The sequence below is a fragment of the Papio anubis genome, chromosome 1 (genome assembly GCF_008728515.1).
Source record: "Papio anubis isolate 15944 chromosome 1, Panubis1.0, whole genome shotgun sequence".
Lineage (NCBI taxonomy): Eukaryota > Metazoa > Chordata > Mammalia > Primates > Cercopithecidae > Papio > Papio anubis.
This window is the reverse complement of record NC_044976.1, coordinates 134432966-134439181: the sequence shown is the minus strand read 5'-3', so window position 1 is coordinate 134439181 and position 6216 is coordinate 134432966. Positions and strand designations below refer to the sequence as shown.

The following is a 6216-nucleotide window of genomic DNA, read 5'->3' as shown; positions in this document are numbered from 1 at the left end:
AGGGATTTTTCTAAAACACTCTCAAAGTGTACAACATAAGACAAAACATTATTTTAAGATAGATATTGTTTAACTTTCTCATATATGAGAAGTTACTAATGGCAGAAATATTAATGCAGTATAGTATGTGCATAATGCACTACCATTTTACAGAGAGGATAAAAATGAAGCCATCACCCTCTACAGAGACTATTCACCACCCTAAAAATAAAGTCTTATAGCAAAAATAAAGTTTTACTGTTATGTGATAAAAAAAGATAGCAGATTACCAACATTTTTCCCTCTGCTCCCACTGGCTAAGATTTCAGATCATTACAACTTATTTGGGAATTTTCCTCCCAGGCCTAAATGTTAGAATTGGGGATCATTTTGGGAAATGTACTAGGCAATGAAAACAAAGAATACTCCTTCCCACCCCTAAGCTCTTCCTTTTCTCTAAAAGGGCACAGAACATATATATTAGAGATTTTCCACTTCCTGAGCAGTTCCATTAATGTCACCAATAACTCAAACTTTAAATCACATCAGGAGACAGCCAGGTCCCCAAGAACTCCTGGGACACAGCCAGCTGGTCCACAGTGCATCGAGGCTTGCTGCAGAGCCCCCAGAGAGCGGTCCTGCATGGGCTGGGAGGGTGTCATGGACAGGTGACAACCAGACACTCAACCAGTTGGTAGGGCACAGCTGCCATGGGAACAGCAAGTGAGATGGGTAGGTAGAATTAGGACACCCCAAAACATGGCTTTAAAGACGAGTTGTGCTGTGAAATTTTGAGATACATATTAGTAAATTTTAAAAAAAATCTAGAGATGTAAATTTCAAGTTGATTTCCAACCAGGGCATGGACAGGGTCACTATAAGAGCAGAGAATATAGCTTCTGGGTTGGGATACACACTGATGTGCCCCTTCCCAAACAGTGCCTCTCTCTCCCGCAGCTACTGGAGCACGGAGTAATGGAAATCATGTACTGCTAAGTTATAAGCATATATAAAAACATAAAACTGGGCCAGGTGCGGTGGCTGATGCCTGTAATTTCAGCACTTGGGGAGGCTGAGGTGGGAGGAGTGCTTGAGCCTAAGGGTTTGAAGACCAGTTGCTACTGAGGCAGCTGAGGCAGGAGGATCCCTTGAGCCCAGGAATTCCAGGCTGCAGTGAGTTATGATCAAGCCACTGCACTCCAGCCTGGGTGACAGACAACTCACAGAACTGTACAAAACATCATATCTCTTCCTCTCTTGACCTTTATTTTCACCCCTACCCACAGGTAAGATACAATCACCAGTCCTATCTCCTAAATCAGTGGTTCTTAAACTGTTGTCCCCAGTCAGCGGCATCAGTGTCCCCTGGGAACTTGTTAGAAATGCAAAGCCTGAGCTGGGCGAAGTGGCTCATGCCTGTAATCCCAGCACTTTGGGATTGTGCATGGATCACCTAAGGTCAGGAGTTCGAGACCAGCCTGACCAACATGGTGAAACCCTGTCTGTACCAAAAATACAAAAATTAGCTGGGCGTGGTGGCACACGCCTGTAATTCCAGCTAGTTGGGAGCTGAGGGAGAATTGCTTGAACCTGGAAGGCAGAGGTTGCAGTGAGCCGAGATTGTGCCACTGCACTCCAGCCTGGGCAACAAGAGTGAAACTCTGTCAGAAAAGAAAAGAAAAAAGGGAAAGGAAGGGGAAGGGAGGGGAGGGAAAAGGGGAAAGGAAAGGAAGAAAGAAAAGAAAGGAAGAAAGAAAGAAAGGAAGGAAGGAAGGAAGGAAGGAGAGAAAGAAGAAGGAAAGAAGAAGGAAGGAAGGAAGCAAAAGAAAAAAGAAATGCAAAGTCTCAGGCCTCATCCCATTATTACTGAATCAGAAACTATGGGTGTAGGTTCCACACATCTGCATTTTAACAAGTTCTGTGGGTGATTCTGATACACACACGAGCTTGAGAACTGCTGTTCCAAATGCAGACGCTGAAAGCGCATACGGGGATGCAGTTTGTTTGCTAAAAGATGGCAAACAAGGGTGTAACCAAGTCTAGATAAAACGTGAAGCTCTGGAATCAACACCTTCCTCCTGTACCTTCAACTCCCTCAAATGTCATATGATGCAGCGTTTTGGTCCAGACCGCCCCAGCGGCTTTAGTGGGGTCAGTCCACCTCAAGAGCCTGGTTATTTTCTCTGGGAACTGAAGCAAAGTTGTTGGAACAAAGCTAGTAATCCAAGGTAGAGTTAAACAGAGAGGTCCTTGGGGACCCTATATCTCCTTATTTTGTTTTCTAATCTTTAGGATCAGTGGTTCATTTCCTAATCCAGCAAGAATGGTTGGCAAGTCTGGGCTGTTAGGTGGGAGAAACACCGCCCTGGAACACTGAGATCTCGTCGTACACAAAGGAAACAGCGTGGTCCTGCTAACAGCTTGGGAACTGAGATAGCAACAGAACCACCAACAGAACTCTGTGAAAAGAGGACAAAAAGCCATTTATTGTATGGTTGCTCTTTTCTGATAAATAAAAAAGCTACAGAAAAGTCTAAATAATACCGTAACTAAAACCTACATTCCCACCACCTAGATTAATAACTGTTAACACGGTGTCAAGTTAAACAGCAGTTTTGCAAAGCTGTGAAAAGACTGCATCTGGCAGTGAGCTGGGAAACAAAGACGAAAACAGCTAGAATAGGGAGAAATGAGCTAAGTATTTCTGAAATAATTTTTTAACAAAGAATGTCCCCATTCTTTTATCAGAAAACATTTCAAATATGAAGTTTCCACATAGCTACTAATAATAGTTTGTAAATTTGCGTAGCTGGAGGCCGGAGAGTTGAAATTTACAAATAATGAAGAGCAGAAAAATAGCTGGAGAGGAAGCCAGCTCGTTTCCTTGGGAAAAACAGAATATGCTTTCGGACAACCCCCTACCCCCTGAAGTGAGCAGGAAAGAAATCAGGCTGGTTCAACAGAAATCCGGCTGCAGATCAAGAAGTGTGAGGCTTTCCCATCGCTGTTTATGGAGTTGAGGCCAAACCCTGGAAGACCCAGGAGAAAGAACTGTCACCCAGGGCATTCCCTCGCTGGCTGACCTTGGACTATCTGCTTGATGTTACCCATCAAAGCAGAGGAGCAGTAAGAACATGCACTGAAGTAAGAATCATGAGCTATTAGTGCTTCTACCCAGGGTGGGGAAAACATGGAAGTGTGGAGTCTGGAGGGCTGCTTCCCAGAGGACAAGGTCACAGGGAGCTGAGCTGGCCAAGGAGCAGGCAGGAAGGGCTGTCATCTTTGCTCTGATCCAACCAGTTTTACAGTCACCATGGCAGCCCCTGTGGCAACATCCACAACTTCTGAAATGATATCTCCTGCAGCTCTGAGGGTGTGTCTTCTGTTCTTTGACAAGTGCATTCCATTGCTAAAGGGGAACAAAATTTAAAATGTTTATCCTTCCCTCTTAACCCTGCTGGAAAACCTCTTCCTTGCTTAGACAAACCCATTTCCCCTGCAGGCAGGACAAACATGGAAAGGGGCAGAGAAGTTTTTGTTTGTTTGTTGTTTGTTGCTGTATAAGAGGGCTAGAGGAGGGGAAATCTAGACTAGTCATCCCCTGGGTATCTCCTGTTTGTGTACATATTGGTAAATTTAATATATTCATTGGAGAATTTAATAAAGTTAAGCACAGAGTTCAGCGGGGCAGCTTCAGCTAAACTTCCCACATTCCCACGCCCCAGGTGAAAAGCTGTGTTGTCTATCAACCAGCACCTGCCCTTTCAAATAAATGCTGTGTCATCACAGTCACAGGCTTTATGAGGACCAAGGACACCAAGTCCCCAACTGATGTGCTTCCTTCCAGATCCTTCAGAACCTCAATTGATGCAATGAGAGTCTGTTTGCCACAGCCAGAGCAATCTGCGGAGGATGACTGCAGAAACGTTCAGGCCCATTAAAAACCAGTAACAAGAAATGGATTTTTCACCTGGCTTCCTATGCAAAAAAAAAAAAAATTGGGGGAAAAAGAGAATGTAAATTACGTGTATGTGTGGTTGTGTACGCATTGCTGTTACCTCTATTAGAAATTCATTCTTTTAGCCAATAAACATTTTTGGCACTTATTATGTACAAAGCTCTGTGCTAGATTCTGTTAACAAACATGAGTAAGGCATAGTTCCTGGCTTCCAAGAGCTCATGATGTGGAGGAGAAAATCACACACAAAAAGTAAAAAATCATATTATAAGTTCTATAATAAAGGCTCATTCATCTGTTCAACAAAGATTTATTGTACACAATGTGCCAGCCTCAAGTATGAACAAATAATTTGGAGAGCACAGAGGCCAAATGTAACTACCATTCTCCTTCAACCATGAAAGGTGTGATAAAAGAGCTCCCATGGGTATGCTCTTTAAGGAGAGGGTCCCTATCTTTTTGTACAGCGGTCATACCTGGTGTGCGCCTGGCAAATGTTCAATAAATACTGCTCATTAAAGAATGGGTTTTTTTGTTCTGTTATTAATTAAGCATTTTCAACATCATCCTTCTTTGCCATCTACTCATTAATTCCATAAGCACTTACTGACCATCTACACATATGCTGGGAGCAAGAAACAAGAAGCTGTTCAGTGAGGGAAACAGGAGCGAAACTAAACTGAGCCTCAAAGAATGTGTAAGAATAAAACAAATTGTGGCCAGGTGCAGTGGCTCATGCCTGTAATCTCAGTACTCTGGGAGGCCAAGGCGGGAGGATTGCTTGAGCCCAAGAGTTCAAGGCCAGCCTGGACAACATAGGAAGACCCCGTCTCTACAAAACATTTTGAAAATAAAACAAAGCAAGTTGTGTGTATCTGAGGGATGACATTTCATGGAGGGAGGACGGTTTAAGAAAGACATAGAAGAGAGGTGCAGTGTGGGCATGTGGGGATCTCCAAACAGTTCAGTGTCTTGAGCTTTCCACTTTCAAAAACTTGATCTTGTCAGATCTAACCTTGAGCTAACCAAACTTTTGAGGGAAAGTGTATCAACTAGAATGCCGATTCCTCACGTCATTACTCTGTCTGGTGGGCTAGATGTTCATGTGGGCGTTGGAATATGTATATATCCAAAAGGATGCTTGAGTGAGCATGACACTGGGGCAAATTGCAAAGCTAGTGATCTTGTCATCAACTTAGGATAGCCGGCTGCATCTGTCTTTATCACCATCTTCCCTCTCCCTCTGTCATAAACAAGCTTCCAGGATGCTGCACTACTTCCTCAGTTCACACACTCCTCACCCCATTGCAGTCTGAATTCTACCCCACCTCTCCCCTGAGGCTGCCCCCACCTAGGTCATAAACACTCTCTCTGTTGCTAAATACAGGATTCCTCTTAGTCCTTCTCATTCTTGATGTGTCTGTAGCTTCTGACCCTAAGATGAGCTCTCCTTCATCCATTTCGATGCTACCACTCCTTCCTGTTTTCCTTCTGATATCACAGGCCCCCTTGCACCTTCCTTTTACTCTGCCAACCCTACAACTAGTAGTTTTCCTCTACTCTTCTTGCTTTCTATGAGACCATGACTTTAGTTGTCACCTATACAGTCTAAAGATTCCCAAATTAAGACTGGTGGCTCTAATGGCTTTTTCAAGAAATTATGGTAAAATACACACAACATGAAGTTTACCATCTGCTATGGTTTGAATGTTTGTCCTCTTCAAAATTCATGTCAGAATTTATTCCCCAGTGTGGCAGTATTGAGAGGTGGGGCCTTTAAGAGGTGATTAGGTCATGGGGAGCTAATTCATGGATTAATGGGTTATCACAGGAATGGAACTATGGCTTTATTATTATTATTATTATTATTTCAAACCACTGTGGAAACGATATGCCAGACTACAAGACTGCGAAGCCACCTTCAGTGTTACTTTTACTCCTTTTACAACCACCAAGACCAGCATTCAGATCCAATGGGAAAAGGAACCAGAGGATCAGAGATTGGTGGCTTAAAGAGGAGGAAGAGAGATCTGAACTAGCACACTTGGCCCGCTCTACATGCAATGCCCTGCACCACCTCAGGACTCCGCAGAGAGCACCCCCCAGCAAGAAGGCTCTCACTAGATTCATCCCCTCAACCTTGGACTTCCCAGCCTCCAAAACTGTAAGAAATAAATTTCATGTCTTATAATTTACCCAGTTTGAGGTATTTTGTTATAAGTAATGGAAAATGGACTAAGACAACATCATAACCATTTTTTGGTTTTTAAAAATCATAA

At 43.3% G+C, this 6216-nt stretch overlaps 1 non-coding gene across 1 annotated transcript; it reads right to left on the bottom strand.

Annotated features, from left to right (window-relative positions):
* Window positions 1-5802: 5802 nt before the first annotated feature.
* Window positions 5803-5932, bottom strand: LOC116272319. Its single transcript, XR_004181025.1, has one exon. It is a non-coding gene; the product is annotated as a small nucleolar RNA SNORA61 (small nucleolar RNA).
* Between the last annotated feature and the right edge of the window lie 284 nt (window positions 5933-6216).